The 15,908-nt window shown below is 36.0% G+C and overlaps 1 protein-coding gene across 1 annotated transcript in view; it reads left to right on the forward strand.

Moving 5' to 3' along the window:
- Irbp (Inverted repeat-binding protein) overlaps positions 1 to 15,908 on the forward strand; it is a 252,925-nt gene that overhangs the window by 25,014 nt on the left and 212,003 nt on the right. The gene's annotated exons all lie outside the window — the stretch shown is intronic.

Raw genomic sequence — 15,908 nt, forward strand, 5'->3', positions numbered from 1 at the left:
TCAAAAGATTTAAGGATGTCCACATTTTCATGCAGAAAGATCATTGACTGTGCCTCAAACCTGTTCACAGTTTTTGCACTTGCAACAATTTCAAGCAGTGCATTCTACTCACCAACTACTCTCGATGCAAAGAATAGAGCTGATCTTGTTCTACTCTTGTCTTCCTGTATTCTATAAAAATCTCTCTTTCGCTCTCTTTCCACATTAATCTGGTAACAACCCCACTCTTAATGTGCAAAATTTAATAAAATTTAGTTTTCTTTCCATTAAACAATTAGTAAGGAAATGATTATATTTAGGCATGAAAAGGTGCATTTTGTAATCACATTCTTCTGTATTCCATTCATTATTTATTATCTAAACAGATAAACTTAGAGGTGTGTTTTTCACATTAATACAGTAGATATAATTTTGTTTTACCTAATTTTTCCATTAATGGTCCAGTAATTAGAAAAACTAAATAAAAAAAAAAATATAAATTATAATTTCAAATCATTTTGTTAATAAACACTTAATGATGAAAACCAAGAAAATTAATTTTTCAGGCTATTCTTGAATTCACAGATAGTTTAGTACTGAAAACTCAAGTCTTGCAAGCCACTGATTTTGCAAGAACTGTTATGATCTAACTGTCTGAGGCAGAGTTACATTCAGAGAACTCATCAATAAAAGCAGTACTCTTGTAAGAATTTGACAGCTATGTCAAAAGTTAGCATTTTATGATACATATACCCATTTTTGTAATAAGTGACTTGATTAAAAACTAAAATTGAAATAGTTTCATAAATTTTAATAGAATTAATGTTTGATTTATTTACCACATGGAGACTGTTGGTTAAATAAAATCGCAATTTACTATTTAAAATCTCAACCGGTTTTTTTGCGCATTATAGTACTAGTACACTTCTTTCAGGATCTTGGACATTATATGCATTATATTGCTAGACATAATGCATCAAGAATCATGCACATGCAGTATTGTTAGTCTGTTTCAAACATTTCTTACTACTGATGTCATTGGCTTGATTGCATGTAAAACTTAGTTACTGTAACCAAGTAATTTTATTTTGCATTCCTGAGGAAGGGTTACCTCAAAGGCTCACTTTAGTGAGTACTGGAATGGCAAACTCAAGGTACCAGATACTGGACCATGCCTGACTTCATATCTGTTATATTATCTGTAGACTGGTCCCTCCCTTTCATTCTTTTCTTCTTGCTCCTTACCCCTCAATGCTGTTAGAGTATTTGAGGGCCAGGAATAAATCTTTCCTATTTATCCTTTTTGTTTCGTCCTATGCAGTGGGAGTCTGCCTTTTCTCCTAGGTATTTGCCTCACTTAGTAGGCTGAAGTTCCAACCCACCTGGCCAATGTGGGATGTATTGGGACCAGAACTTCCTGGATATATGAAAAGGGCCTCTGCAACCCTATCACTTTTTTTTTTCCTGCAGTGACTTCACTCCAAAATGCTAATATAGTTGTGACTAATAATACATTTCGTACCGCATTAGTTGTTGTACAGAATAATCAGAGCCATGTTCAGGGTTTAGGCAGAGGGTCCTGTTTGAAAAGTATATTACAGTCTCCAACAAAAAAGTCAGTGATATTGTGAATGAGGAACACAGAAGGTATGGGAGGGGAACTTTACATAGACACATTGAGTGTACGAGGTCTGCAGATGGGTACTCTTGATATTGTCTGTAAATAGATGAAGAGGTATAAAATTGACATGTGAATTATGGAGACCAGATGGAATGGAGGAGGTCACGTCACAAGATAGGATAGCAAGCTAGTTGTTTATCTTTAAGTGACCCTAAACATCATGGGGAGCTGTGATGCTGAAGACAGTTCAGACAAGAGCCCTTCTTGGTTATAATCCTGTTAATGACGGATGCTTTTGTATTAGACTTGGGGTCATTCCACCAATGTGTTGGTCATGGTAGTTTATGCACCCTACACAAATAGGCCTGATAAAGAGAGTGAGGAGTTCTATGAAAACCTACAAACTCTTTTGGACTGCCTACCAAGGAGAGATGTACGTTAAAGTCTCCTAGAATGTAAAGTACATCTCTCCTTGGTAGGCATAACATAACACCCATGGTGAAAGACTTTTGGAATTTGCCCATGCTAACAGATTAGTTATTACCGATACTTGCTTCCAGAAACACCCATGACAGACCTATACTTGGACATCTAACATTGATAGGTCAAGGCACTGGATTGATTACATCCCGGCTCGCCAGTGATGGAAGACGAGCATCTCTGATGTGCATACTTTTCCTGTAGCAGACTGTGGTACAGATCATCAGCTAGTAACAGCCCAAAGAGACTAAGACTCTGAAACCTTTCAAGTCAGGCATATCCCACTACACTGGGTGTCAGAGTAATTCCTAGTGGGTTCACAGAATAAACATCAACTCGGTTGGATGATTTTTTGGAGACTAGTGTGGAGAACTCACCTGAAATGCTTTAGGAAGGAGTCAAGGTTATAATACAGGATACAGCCAAAAAGTATCTCAGCCCAATAACAAGACCAAGAAACCTAAGGATATCAGGTTCAACATGGGATCTAATCAAAAGAAGGTGGTTGGAGAAATAAAGAGACACAGGGATGGAAGAATTTAAGCAATTACATAGAGAAGTCAGAGTCATCAGGCAGGACATGGAAAATATTTATACTAATAAATGTGAAGTGATAGTTCATATGAGGAGGCACAATTATAAAAGGCTATTTCATTTTGTTTCTGACCTAAAGCACAAGTTTAAGCCCAAATGGAATGTCATCAAAGACAGGAATGGAGCAGTACTAACAGATGGAAAGAATACTGTGAGGAACTGTACAGCAGAGAGAATGAGGAAAATTTGTAAGAGCCCTCTCACCAGGAAAATTCCAATTTGGAACCTCTTCCACTTAGGCATGAGGTTGAAAGAGCATTAAACTGCTTAACAACAATAAGGTCCTGGGTGTAGATGGAATCTCAGCAGAGTTAAGAACCTCCCTTTCAAATCTTCAAAACTCGAGTCATCAGAATTCAAGGAGAACCAGCCTACCAGTTCGGAACACGGGGGGGGTGGGGTGCCCCCTAGTTAAATAAGAAATAGTAATTAAAATGTGTTTCAAAGAGAATATTAAAATAAATATAGCATGGAAAAAAAAATCACTCCCTAGCAGACATCCAACTATTTTTGGGTAAGTAAAGGTGCCTAAACCAGACTATTCCCCCCCCCCTCCCCAACATACATGCACACATGCACACACCATAATCTTTTGCAAACACACTACAAGTCCTGTTCTCCCTTATCAAAATTTGTCTCTTATCTAATAAACCTGTTATCAAAACTTTTTGTAATTTAAGGTCATATCACCTGACAGTATTCTCCCTTTTTTTTGTTCACTTCTCTGTACACTAACATTGATGTTTCAAAACCCTGGACATCATCTATACTCTGCTTATAAATGATTACAGTTTAGCAGAATGTAGGAAATTAACTTCTTCAGATATTGGTGAAAATATCAGTATAATAATCTCAGCATTTTTTTTTTTTTTAATGTAATCAGAACATTCATGAACAGGATTTTGATCTTCCAGTTGCTCTTCCCTTACATGAGTGAACAACGTGCTTACAGAACTTTCCACAATCCACAACATCCACATTGATTCACAACTTTATACCTTTTATAGGGATTTCCTATAGGGATTTCTCACCCTTCCTATAGGGATTTCTTATTATGGTAGATATGTTAATGATGTCCTATGTATTGATAATGAATAGTTCCATACTAAAACTCTTTCAGTCTCTTATTGCCTTTTGCTACAGATCAGTGTACCATCAGATATGAAAATGAAATAATAAATTAAATTTTTTTTTTTTTTTTTTTTTAAATTTGACACTAACAACACTGGATCATCACACAAATACAACAGTATATCATAAACCTACAACTATATGAAATTATTTGCACTCTTCATCCTATCATCCTTATTGTATATAAAAGAAATCATATTAACACAATATATTAATACTTACAAATACTCATCATCATGCACTATATTAAACCAAGAAATATCTTCTTAAGCATGGTATCCACAATAACTAATAGATTGTGTTCCCCACAATCATATTCCGTCATCCCCCCCCCCCCAAAAAAAAGAAATCAAAAACTTAATGCAGTCCTAACGTCTCACTATTTGTCATATTCTGGTGGAGTGCCAGCACTTTACGCTATAGAGGAATGAAATTTTTACCTATCTAGCCAAGCCATATGCACTCAAGCAGATTGCATGATGTTTTTAATTTTTTACAAACAATTAATTTGTACAAACACATTTGACCGTAATTTTGTTTACATGTAGATACTGTATTGCTTAACTTAACTTTTGTACATATATAATATTTATTAGTTTATTTTTTGAGTAATTATGTATTGCTGTAGCCTTTGATCTTGTATATTTATATAATGTTGTAATTTTGTTAATATGTAAATACCATATTGCCAAACTGAATTTTTATGCATGCATATTGTATAATAATTCCTTTTTGACTATTTATGTATTGCTGTAACTTTTTTGACCTTGTGTGTTGTTGTGACCTCTACAATAATTTTCTTTATATGTCGATACTGCATTGCTTAACTACAGTGCATACATATTATTTATTAGTTTAATTTTTAACTACATGTATTACTGTAGGACACCTTGTATATTTGTGTAACCTTGCTGCAATTTTGTTTATATGTAGATACCACATTGCTAAACTTAATTTTTCTGCATGCATACTGTATAATAATTCCTTTTTGCCTATTTATGTACTTCTGTAATAACATTTGTTGTAATTTTATCTATATGTAGATACTACATACCTTGGCTTATTTTTGTACATGCATTTTGTTTATTAATTTGTATTGTTGACTATTTATGTACTGCAGTAACATTTGATCTTGTGAGTTGCTGTGTCCTCTGCGGCAATTTTGTTTGCCTGTAGATGCTGCATTATGGAACTTAATTTTTGTATATGAATATTGTTTACAATTTTCTTTAACTGTTTATGTATAGCTGTAATCTTTACTATGGCACAGTATGATCTTTGTTGTTTTTGTGCCAAATAAACTATAAATCAAACCAATCCATACCCCCCCCCCCCCCAATCTTCTTGTCCACTTATTTCTATCATCATCATCATCACTGATCTTACACCTCTCCTCAGACATGTTTGCTTCCCCCACATTCCTGGTCATCCCAATCCTTTCTTGGACACTTTGTATATTATTCTTTCGTTCTCTTCACTCATGCCACAAATCTTTGCATTTCCAAGCTCTCCTACCTACCTACTTACCTGCTGTTTCATGTCACATCTACCATCTCTTGTAGCATCTGTTTCTCCAGCTGATTCAGATTCATCCTACACATTCACAAAATGAATTCCTTTCTCTTCCCAATTCGCAGCTAGCATCCCATTCATTTCATAATCCCATTCTCTTCACAATTCTCGCTAGCTGTCTCATCTCATCACTATCAATCATACTTAGCAACACAATGACTACCCTTCCTGCCACACTGTTTTCTTTTACTCTTCTCAGCAACCTCCTAATATCATTCATCCTTACCTTCTCCTTGTTGCCATCTGGATGAGTTGATGATGCTTCTAGTGCTTCAATCACTATGCTCTTCTATCACTTGAAAAGCAAACCTTATGCACTTCTCATTTACCACACCTCTAATAATTGAATCTCCATACATGATCACCTCAAATCATTGGACTTCTATCTTTTATTCCAGCCTTCTTTTCCTTTCCACACATACCTGCTATTCTCCTCATTTCACTTTGCAATTGCCTCATCTTCACCAACTTCGCTTTCATATCCTGAATTACTTTCTTTCTGCTCTTTGCCATCTCTACCAGGTCAATTGCACTTTCATTCTCACCACTTATCATGCTTGTTATCTTACAGATTGTCGATTTAACTTTCGCATGCACTATCATACCGCTACTTTCAATCACATCCTTTATACTCTCTTTCACCCTCGTTTAAACCCAGAACTCCATTTACTCCAACGCTTCCAGTTTCATGGCTTTCAACATTAACTTCCAATGTGTAATTTTCTTGCTTTTGACAAGTCTCGCATTTTTGGCTCATAAAACATCTGTGATACACTCTCTCACCATTGTCATTCTCATATCACAATCCATTTTCTTTTGGCAACGAATACATCACATGCGCCCGTATGCACACTACATTCCACAAAATCCCCCATGTCACCCTCCCCCCAATTATGTCTTTGCTGCCATTGTTCTTGTTTGCATCAATGTCATGAATACCACTGATTATCTATTGTGCATGGTATAAATATAATAAAAATTTCAAAAAAATAAATTATACTCAACCACACAGTCATACACAAGGATACTACAACCAGTAATTAAAAAATATGAATTTAATATCAAAACGGTGACTTATCTGTAAGCTCACAATCATGTGGTTGGTCCGGTATGTGCCACCTACCACAGAGATTGTTGAGATGGAAAGGTTGATGATTTGATATGGTCAATAACATTAAAAAAATATCATGGCATCACAGTGGATGAGTTTTTAAATTTTGTTCAAAGTTTATATGAACAATAAGTATAGTTCCTTGGAGACCATTTTGAAGAAAACTGTTAATAATGTAAATCATGAAAGTAGGTGAAATCACCACTTGCTTATTTAGAAGCCTGAAGTGACTTGAAAAAGAGTTCTGTGTTAGTTCACTAGAGCAAAATTTCTGGATTTTCTAATCACGAGCCCACCCATTCAGAATGCAAATACTGTAGGCCAACTGTCTATAGTATTTCAACACACACACACACACACACACAAAAACTGCCATGGACCTGTCACCACTACTATACATAGAATAGAGAAAGAATTAAACAGAAAAAACATCTGAAATATGCAGTTGTTCTTGAAAATGAGCCTTACTTAAATATGGATATGTGAGGCTCCCTAGTTTCTCCATGTGAGTTATGGGGAAACTAACATTTTAAGGCTTCCTGTCCTTAAAATCTGCTGACTAGTGCCCATATACTGTCCTTCCTGGAATTTTAGGTATTTGTTTCTGCTCCCATGCTGAAGTTTTATATTTTATCCTACAAGTTTAATGCTTTACAACAGTGGTTGGCAACCTTTTTCATATGAAGGGCGCAATACTGTGGGTGCCATGATGCTCTCGGGCGCTGCCGACTCCTCCTGATTTAAATAATTAAACTTAAAATTACAATTGGCATGAATGATTTTGAAATGTCTTTCTATATTACTTCTTTTAGAAATAGCCACACTATTATTGCATAATAAACAAATACATTTGCCATTATGATTGATAAAGCAAGGCGCTGTCATCTAATCTGACAGATACATGCTAATTGTTAACATGAATATTTTTGTATTCATTTTTTATTTTTATTTTTTATGGTATTTTATATTCATTCATATGTGACAAAAATATGTTGTAAAAGCGAGGTAAATAAAATAATGTTAAAATTTGAAATCTCATTTTTCTTAAAAACAACTAATCATAGAATTTCTAAGCCTGAAATGAGAGAAAAAATGCCTGTGTCATGAGCCCTCCATAATTTTCAAATTTTATACTGCGCTCTTCATATTAAAAAGGTTGCTGACCTCTGCAAGATGTGCTTTACATTTATGAAAAATACTAAGGAAAGAGGTCTGGAGCTTGCTCCACCTTTACTACGAGTTGCCCATAAGGCACTACTTATGCTTGCATCCGCCGAAACTTTTAGTTTCTATATATTCGGCACGAAACTCTTGTAGTTTCTATATGCAGTTATGAAATAATATTGGATTCAGTATTCACTTAATTTGTACCATCGTGTATATTTGGTTTTTTCTTTATGTTTTCTTGCATTTTAGCACATACTAGTAAGGAATGTATCTCTCAGATATACTGCGATCTATGCTGCAAAATTACTGCTGCAATCTCCAAAGCAGTTTATAATAATTTCTCTGAGGGTGCACTAAAAATTCATTGCGGGTGCTGCGTTGCCGACCTCTGCTTTACATCATGTTGGAAGCATTAAACTGTTGTTTAATTTCTTTCCTCTGCTGTGCTTCCTTTCTATTAAATCCACAGCATGATTTTAAAGTCTTTGTGGCATGTGTTTTCAAGCTTGTGTGTTGGTCACAACTAATTTATCAGGAGAATGCACCATTAGCTTTCAAAGGAGAAAATGGATAGCTTTTGTAAGTCAGAATTAAATAACTTATTTAGTATTATGATTTTTAAAAAAATTATGAAGAGTTAATTGTTATTATTTCCCATAACTTGGAGATTGGCATGCAATCAGAGCGATTAAGATCTGTATGATGTTATAAAATTTCAAGGAAATTTGCTGGAAGGAAGAATTTTGGTTTGGTTCCAAAGACTCTGTATATAGTGTCAATGGCATTGCAGGCAAGGCCATTCTGAAATAATGTGATCCTGATGTTCTTGGATTCTTATCTTACTAGAATGGCCAGTCTGTCCAAAATAACAAAGCTTATATGAACAGTGCACTTGATATATACCTGGTAGGGAGAGGCATGGTGATTTGTCCTTGGAAGATATTAAAAAAGAAGATGGCTTCTGAGCTGGTTTGAGAGTAGTGTATAGATTGTATTTGCAAAGCATGTGGTGTTTGGCTCAACGTTCCTTGGAAGTAGAGTACGGAGTTTTTTTTACATCAGAACGTGGTCTGGCTGAGGGATGATAAATGTCAAACTTTTGGGTGGTGGTTTTGTTATAACTTAGTTTTCAAAGTAAGTTTTTTTTTTTTTTTTTTTAATTTAATTCTTCAATTTAAAGGAACTGAAGAAATAACTAAAATAATAAATTTAATTTATAACAAAGGAGAACTACCAAAAGATTTTATGACCTTAATATTTATACCTATATCAAAGAAAAGTAATGCAGTGAACTGTAAGGATTTTAGAACAATAAGCCTCATTTCCCATACATCAAAAATACTTATGAGAATCTTAACACGAAGAATTGCATCTAAAGTGGAAGAATTTCTTGGAGAAGATCAGTTTGGTTTCAGGAAGGGTAGGGGAACAAGAGATGCGATTGGACTGTTAAGAATAGTAAGTGAAAAAAGTCTAGACGTGAATAAAGAAGTTAACGTCTATTATATAGATTTTAAGAAAGCTTTTGACTATGTAAAATGGGATAAGATGGTGGAAGTAATGGAAAAGATTGGCATAGATTGGAAAGACAGAAGGCTAATTATCTCACTATATATGGGACAAACTGCTATGGTGAGAGACATATATGGTACAACAAAATCAGGTATCATTAGACGAGGAGTAAGATAAGGCTGTTCTCTGTGACCAATTTTGTTCAACATGTATTCCGAAGCAATGCTAAAAGAAGCACTGGAGAATTCGGAAGAAGGAATAAAGATTGGAGGTAGTCAGATATTTGCAATAAGATACACAGATGACACGGCATTACTATCAAACATTGAAGCAGGACTACAACATTTGTTGAACAGATTACTGGAATCCTGTATCAATATGGAATGAAAATTAACATCAGAAAAACAAAGATAATGAAAATAGTAAGGAAAGAGGCAAATATGGATATCAGAATAAATGAGGAAAAATTGAATCAAGCAAAGACATTTAAATATCTAGGAAGTGCTATTAGCAGTGATGGAAGATGTGAAAGTGACATAAAAGCAAGAATAGCAATGGGAAGAGATACCTTTAATAGAAAATGGAATTTATTCAGAAGTAAAAGAAAAGACTAATAAAACATTATGTGTGGAGTGTTGCCCTCTATGCATCCGAAACTTGGACATTGAAGAAAGAAGAAATTAAGATTTTGGAAAGCTTTGAGATGTGGATTTGGAGAAGGATGGAAAAAATCAAATGGACAGATAAAATAACTAATGAAGAGGTTTTAAAAAGAGTAGAAGAAGACAGAAGTCTTCATGTTGGAGGCTTAATGGAATGTATACAGCACTCAGAAAGGATTAACATAGGTTTAATACTTCTTATATTTCATCCTAGTCACTAGGACATCTTCGGGGATTACAAAAACAAATAATGTAGCATGAACAGAAATATTATACAGTACTAAGCCCAACCACGTGGGTGACACTAAAGTCCTATCTAGGTGGAGCACCCTCTAAGGGCGGTTGTAGGTGGCCTGGAATATAAAGTAGGATCTCTGGTGATGAGTGTTTCCCAAATCTTCGGAAGCTTAATGCAACCGTATTTATTGAGATTTGGTTGATTTCTGAGAGCCTGCTACTTCTAAGAATAGTCTCTCTTTCTTGAATTTGCTGTGGTGGAGCATGGTGGTTTTCTTCCAAGAGACCCTGTGGGTGGTGTCTTAGATCTGTAAACACAACTATGGTCAGTCAGCCAAGCCTGACTGACCATAGTTGTGTTTACAGATGTAAGACTTGTGTTCCTCCAGGCGGATGGATGTTGATCTGCCTGTCTGTCCAAAGTATGCCAACTTAAAGGAACAGGGTACTTTGTAAACTCCAGGCTGAGAGAGAGGAGGGAACTGATCTTTAGTAGAACGGATAAGGGTAGCAAGTTTGTGGTGGGGCTTATATGCTGTGTGTAGATTTTACTTTTTTAGAATCTTGGCTATTTTTTTGGATGTGCCACAGATGTAGGGTATGGTGATGGCATTTTTAAACTCTTGTTGACAAGAAGGATGGGGAATCGGGGAGGAACTGATTATTTTTTTGATACTGTGATTGCTGTAGCCATTGGAGAGGAAAGTGCTGTGTATGTGGTTAAGCTCAGTAGTGAGGGCGATTCCACTGGAACAAAGATTGTGGGCTCTCTTGGTAAGAGTTTTAATAATGCCATATTGTTGAGAGGGATGGTGGTGGGAGAGTTTGTGAATGTATCTGCCTGTGTGTGTGTGTGTGTGTGTGGGTTTTCTGTATACAGTGAAGGCAAGTGTACCATTAGGCAGGTGTGTAACTAAGATGTCTAGGAAGGGTAAACAATTGTTCTTTTCCTTTTCCATAGTAAACTGGATTCTTGGATGTAGGCTGTTGAGATGACTGAGGAAGGAGTCTAACGTGTCTGGGCCATGAGGCCAAATAGAGAACACATCTACTTATCTTAAGATAGAAGGTTTGAGTGGGGCTGAGTCTATGGCTCGTTTTTCGAATTCTTCCATATAAAAATTGGAAGAAGGGGTGAGAGGGGGGGGGACCAATGGCTGGTTCCCTCTATCTGCTTGTAGATTTTGTTCTTCCAAGAAAAATACCAAAAGTTAATGGCAAAGGTAAAGAGATCTAAGATGTCAGACGGAAAAACATTTTCTAAGAGAGAGAAGGTGTCAGTTAAGGGAATATTGGTAAACAAAGAGGAGACATCAAAGCTTACCAATATGTCTACATTATTCAAGGTTAAATTTTCTATGAGGGCTTTAAAGTTTAGAGTTTTTTTATATAGGATGTGAACCTTCCAGTGAGGGGGAGTCAGAGAGTTGACCAGCTGTTTAGACAGTCTGTAGCAAGGTGCATTGGTGGCATCTACTATAGATCTAAGTTGGAAATTGGGTTTGTGGATTTTTGGTAAACCGTATATTTGGGGGGAGGACGGGAACGGAAAGGTTTAAGTTTTTTCATGATGTCAGGGGGCCAGGAAGATACTTTTTTTAAGTAAGATTTTTAATTTCTTAACTTGTGTTTTTGTGTGGTCATGTTCTAGTGGGATGTAGGTAGCGCAATCGCGGAGGATAATATTCATTTTACGATTGTATTCACTGGTATTAGGAACGACTGTGGCATTGCCCTTATCCACTCTGGTGATGACGATACTTTTTTCTTTGTGTAATTTCAGGAGAGCCGTGAGTTGGGCATACGATAAATTACTTTTTTGGAGGCAAAGAATGAGTGAGGATGTTGGCTATCTTCTACTAAAGATCAGCTCCCTCCTCTCTCTGCCTGGAGTTTACAAAGTAGCTTGTTCCTGTAAGCTGGCGTACTTTGAACAGACAGGCAGATCAGCATCCATCCGCCTGGAGGAACACGTCTTACATCTCTAAACACAACTGTGGTCAGTCAAGCTTGGCTGACCATGTCTTGGACACCACCCACAGGGTCTCTTGGAAGAAAACCACCATGCTCCACCACAGCAAATTCAAGAAAGAGAGACTATTCTTAGAAGCAGCAGCTCTCAGAAATCAACCAAATCTCAATAAATATGGTTGCATTAAGCTTCCGAAGATTTGGGAAACACTCATCACCAGAGGTCCCACCTTACATTCCAGGCCACCTGCAACCGCCCTTAGAGGGCGCTCCACCTAGATAGGACTTTAGTGTCACCCACGTGGTTGGGCTTAGTATTGTGTATTATTTGTGTTCATGCTACATTAGTTGTTTTTGTAATCCCCGAAGATGTCCTAGTGACTAGGATGAAATATAGGAAGTAATTAAACCTATGTTAATCCTTTCTGAGTGCTGTATACATTCCATTAAGCCTCCAACATGATGTCCTCATAGCACTTAAGCCTCTATACACGAAGACAGGAGTCTGTTAAGGAGGATAAAAAGAAGCAAGGGGAGAAACTGGATCGGACATATTCTGAGAGGGAAGGGAATCATCAGAGATGCCATCAAAGGAAAAATAGACGAAAGAAGACTTAGAGGAAGAGTAAGGAAAACACTGCTAGATGACATGCTCAATGGTGACAGGTACACAACCTTGAAAGAGAAGGCTCATAACAGAAGAGAGTGGAAGGAAAGTTTCTGCTACTAAAAGAAGAACCTGCTCAATTGCAGAATACTAAAGAAGCAGAAGAAGATTTAATTCTAGAATTAAATAAAAAATTTTTTGTTTCTTTCTTTCAACAGAATCAGAAGAGTAGATTGCATGAACTTTGTGAACAGTATGGTGCATTAGAAAATTTACTTGGAATAAATACAAAATTGTCCTATATTTATCTGCTTAAAATTTATGGATTCCGACTATGCAGATGTGAGACTGAAGTTTGTCTGCTGTAAGGACTTCACAAGAGTTTTAATACTTGTCTTCTGTGATGGATGTATCTTATCTGTGAAGGAAGGTTTAGGTTTCTGTAAACAGGAAATTCCTATGGAAATATGTATTATTAAAGTATCAAGAAAGGGTAGACTGTTGTTGTATTCACATTCAACAGTGAATTTGGTTTGGATGTCTATTTTTTTCAAAATTGTAGTAAATCTGTCTCTTATAATTCTTGTTCTTCTTCCAGCTTAATGGACCATTTAGGTCTAATGCTGCTATCATTTTTCTCTCTTGTTTTCTTAGTTTGTATTATTGGCTGCATCTGGAGTAAAGTGTTCATCGAGTTATCTTTGTTCTTTCATTATCATATTCATCGACCTTGCTCAGAATCATGCTTCACTTTTTTTCTTGTTAATTTTATTTGTAAGCACTCGTTTGATCAACTGGTCATCTGTCTTTCAGACACGGACAAATCATTCATTTCTCTTACTTATGAATGAGAGAATGTTGGATTTTTGAAACAGGTTTGATAGTTCCTCATTATGTCTTCATTCAGTTCAATATTCTGATTATAAGGTGATCAAAAAATCTTTCTGCATACTTTTCTTTAAAATATAATAAGTTTATCTCTCTTTACTGTTGACCATGTTTCAGAGATAATATAGTGCATAGATAATTTAGAGTTCTTTGGATTTTAGGAGTTGTGTAGTTGCAAATTATTAATATTTTGCATTTTCAGTTCTGCATTTTATCTCTTGATGCATATCATTATTGCTGTTAATGTTGACTCTTAGATATGTAATATTATCCGCTTGCCCAAAGATATAATTTAATTTATTGTTTATTGTTTTTTAATTGTTTATTTTTAATAAACTCTTTATATTAGAATGTGGTCTCAATACCGAAAAGTCATAAACTATGACAAAAGGTTATTTGTCATAGGTTTATTTCCTATGACAAAGTGTTAGACTAGAGCTTCATGAGCGTTGGTTCTTAATTTTGAATATGACTTATCAATTTGCTTCCCGTTGGCCAGGGATCCTAAAAATCTCCCTGGGTTATGGACTCTAACAAATTTATTTGTTCTGTGCCAGTTAGAGTTGTCTATCTTGATAAACTGTGGGCCCTTTCCCTGATCTAGATAACTATCCTGCTTGACTCTAATCAGGCAGGATGGTGTCTGGATTTTTGGGAGATTGCAGTCATGCCCTTTTCTAGCCTTAATATTACTTAATCACTCTTTCCCCTTTTTGTCACGGTCCGTATTTTGGTGAGTGGCAATGTCATTCTCAAACACAATTCGATGACCAGGATTCAACTATAAACAAAGTTTTATTTTACACTATCAGTATACGTGAAACATAAATCAATCAATTCGTTAATTCCCTTAAATTATATTGAACACTTTAAGTAGCATTACATGACAATTTCAGTATATGACATATCTATTATCTTCTAAGAGAGGGCATGCACATAGGTATATACTAAGAATTGTCTAGACATGTATCTTTAGGGAGACAGCTAAGGTAGCATACACATACAAATTCTTTTGCAAAGATCACATAATATGGCTCTTCGGACTACCAGTCCAATGTCCCTAAAAGTTCCACTAACTAACAAAATAGTCTTAGTCTTCCTTTCTGCAAATGTGCTTAAACCGAATTTTTCATTCAACGCTCCCTCTCGAACTTTAGATAGGTCAAAATTACCTTACCATTTCTTGCAGCATACAGTCTCCTTCAATCACCACGTGTGAGTCACGTGCATATCCTGGTTGGACCTTTGTTCATTCTGCAGATTACTCTCCCATCTCATGGATTGATGCGCACTGGATTTTCGGCGTCGTTGGGAAACATCTGAGGTGCTTGTCTGGAGCATCTGTATCCTACAGGAGAGACATCACGGTTCAGGTTTCATTTTGGATCCGAGCCTTTTTTCTTTTTGTCGGTCTGCATTTGGAGGCTTTTTGTCGGACCTCCTTCACACGTCATACTTCTTTCACCTTCTTTCTCCCACTCTCTCGATTTTCTGACCATCAACTCCCTTTTTTACCTGCAGTTTACGGTCACAGTCGCATCGAAGACTTTCATCTCGAACCCGCGAGAGAGCTCCTCCCAGAGAATTTGCGAAATCTTGCTTGTAAGGTTCAACAATGGGTTTATCAAGGTCATCACTGTGGCATGCACAGTTTCAAAGAATCTGTCCTTGGGTTGATTGTCAACATTTCCCTTTTAATTCGCACATATTAATATTTTACAATGTTTCCTCTCCATTGAGTGAATGGATATACACTTAATAGACAATTATATGATACACTTCACCCCTTTTCTTATTTCTTTCTAGTACAATTTTCACCAGCAGTACAGATATTTTCTTCATTTAGGCTCCATTCTTGTTAGATCCTGAATGAGGGTCTGTCTAGCAGAGGCAAGCCTCATTCACGATCTAACAAAAGGAATTAAGTTCCTTTATTCCTTTGTCTTAGGAATGACAAAGATTTATTTGTCATAGGTTTATTTCCTTAATTAAATTATATGAAGATTGTATAACATCCTTGCTGAGAGGCTCCATGGATAATGATATCAATATAAGCCAGACCGATGTTTTAATTGTTAGGTCTTTAATGACTTCTTTCTAGTGCTAAGTTGAACAGGATGGATGTGTGTGTGAGAGAGAGAGAGCATCCTTAGCAAAGTCCAGATTTTATTTCAAAACTTGATGAATATTTCTGTAGAAAATATACCTTGCAGAGGGTGTGGCATTTGCACAATTGTATCGTGTTTATATGATTTTGTGTTATTTTATAAAGTCTTATTACATTCCATAGTGCATTTTAATATATACATGTATACTGACATATACCTGTTTATAGTTCACACTTCAATTGTTGAAGTGTGAACATATGATCAGTTG

Source organism: Typopeltis vanoorti, chromosome 6 (genome assembly GCF_054136105.1).
Source record: "Typopeltis vanoorti isolate ZY-2024b chromosome 6, IOZ_Tvanoo_1.0, whole genome shotgun sequence".
Taxonomy (NCBI): Eukaryota; Metazoa; Arthropoda; class Arachnida; order Uropygi; family Thelyphonidae; genus Typopeltis; species Typopeltis vanoorti.